The sequence below is a fragment of the Coffea arabica genome, chromosome 7e, assembly GCF_036785885.1.
Source record: "Coffea arabica cultivar ET-39 chromosome 7e, Coffea Arabica ET-39 HiFi, whole genome shotgun sequence".
In the NCBI taxonomy this organism is placed as follows: domain Eukaryota; kingdom Viridiplantae; phylum Streptophyta; class Magnoliopsida; order Gentianales; family Rubiaceae; genus Coffea; species Coffea arabica.
In genome coordinates this window covers 47,643,217-47,645,716 of record NC_092323.1, presented here as the reverse complement: position 1 = coordinate 47,645,716, position 2,500 = coordinate 47,643,217, and positions in this window count along the sequence as shown.

Here is a 2,500-nt window from a genome sequence, read left to right as displayed (position 1 = left end):
AAACAATAAAAAATAATAAAAATTTTCCAAGATTGAATTGAACAAAAATAAAAACAAAAAAAATAAAAAAAAATAAAAAATTTCCAAGATTGAATTGAACAAAAATAAAAACAAAAAAATAATAAAAAATAATAAAAAATACAAAAATATAGTTTAATTAAAAAAAAAAGCAATTTATGAATTTCAAAGACATACGGCGGTGGACATTAACGAGACTCAACATGTATGCTTAAAAAGATAAAAATAAGCGAAAACAAGGCTAGGCGGTGAGCCTTAGGCCGCATGACGGAGCATTGGCACGACACTACACCGACGACGTGAAAAACGCACGACGGTGCCCATCATGGCAAGGCGATAGGCCTTAGGCCGCACGACGGCCGTTGGCTTGCGTTGGCTAAGGCATGGGCACGACGCCACATCCACAGCAAGAAAAATGCACGACGGTGCCCCTCATGGCTAAGCGGTGCGCCTTAGGCCACACGACGACCGTTGCCTTGCGTTGGCTAAGGCAACGGCAAGAAAAACGCACGACAGTGCCCCTCATGGCTAGGTGGTAGGCCTTAGGCCACACGACGGCCATTGCCTTGCGTTGGCTAAGGCAAGGGCATGATGCCACACCGACGGCAAGAAAAACGCCCGACGGTGCCCCTCATGGCTAGGCGGTAGGCCTTAGGCCACACGACGGCCGTTGCCTTGCGTTGGCTAAGGCAAGGGCACAATGCCACACCGACGGCAAGATAAACGCACGACGGTGCCCCTCATGGCTAAGCGGTGGGCCTTAGGCCGCACGACGGCCGTTGCCCTGCGTTGGCTAAGGCATAGGCACGATGGCCACACCGACGGCAAGAAGAACGGCCGACGGTGCCCCTCATGGCTAGGCGGTTGCCCTTAGGCCGCACGATGGCCATTGCCCTGCGTTGGCTAAAGCACGGGCACGATGCTAGGCGTTTGGCCTTAGGCCGCACGACGGCCGTTGCCTAGCGTTGGCTAAGGCATGGGCACGATGCCACACCGACGGCAAATAAAACGCACGACGGTGCCCCTCATGGCTAGGCGGTGGGCCTTAGGCCGCACGACGGCCGTTGCCCTGCGTTGGCTAAGGCATGGGCACGGCGGCCACACCGACGGCAAGAAAAACGCACGACGGTGCCCCTCATGGCCAGGCGGTCGGCCATAGGCCGCATGACGGCCGTTGCCTTGCGTTGGCTAAGGCATGGGCACGATTCCACACCGATGGCAAGAAAAACACACGACGGTGCCCCTCGTGGCTAGGCGGTTGCCCTTAGGCCGCACGATGGCCATTGCCCTGCGTTGGCTAAAGCACGGGCACGATGCTAGGCGTTTGGCCTTAGGCCGCACGACGGCCGTTGCCTAGCGTTGGCTAAGGCATGGGCACGATGCCACACCGACGGCAAATAAAACGCACGACGGTGCCCCTCATGGCTAGGCGGTGGGCCTTAGGCCGCACGACGGCCGTTGCCCTGCATTGGCTTAAGCATGGGCACGACGGCCTCACCGATGGCAAGGAAAACGCACGACTGCCGTGGGGTTTTGTTCCCAAGGCAACGGGTAAACCTCTGTAGCCATGCTGGAAAAACGCACGACGGTGCCCCTCATGGCGGCCTTAGGCCGCATGACGGCCGTTGCCCGGCGTTGGCTAAGGCGTGGGCACGACGGCCACACCGACGACAAGAAAAATGCACGACGGTGCCCCTCACGGCTTGGCGGTGGGCCTTAGGACGGACGACGGCCGTTGCCTTGCATTGGCTAAGGCATGGGCACGACGGCCTCACCGACGGCAAGAAAAAAGCACAACTGCCGTGGGGTTTTGCTCCCAAGGCCACGGGTAAACCTCTGTAGCCATGCTGGGAAAATGCACGACGGTGCCCCTCACGGCTAGGAGGTGGGCAATAGGCCGCACGACGGCCGTTGCCCTGCGTTGGCCAAGGCGTGGGCACGACGGCCACACCGACGGCAAGGAAAATGCACTACGGTGCCCCTCATGGCTAGGCGGTTGGCCTTAGGCCGCACGATGGCCGTTGGCTTGCGTTGGTTAAGGCATCGGCACGATGGCTCACCGACGGCAAGAAAAACGCACGACGGTGCCCCTCATGGCTAGGCGGTTGACCTTAGGCCACACGACGGCCGTTGCCTTGCGTTGGCTAAGGCATGGGCACGACGCCACACCCACGGCAAGAAAAATGCACGACGGTGCCCCTCGTGGCTAGGCGGTTGGCCTTGGGCCGCATGACGGCCGTTGCCTTGTGTTGGCAAAGGCATGGCCACGATGCCACACCGATGGCAAGACAAACACACGACGGTGCCCCTCGTGGCTAGGCGGTGGGCCTTAGGCCGCACGACGGCCGTTGCTTGCATTGGCTAAGGCATGGGCACGACGCCACACCGATGGCAAGGAAAACGCACGACGGTGCCACTCATGGCTAGGCGGTGGACCTTAGGCCGCACGACGGCCGTTGCCTTGCATTGGCTAAGGCATGGG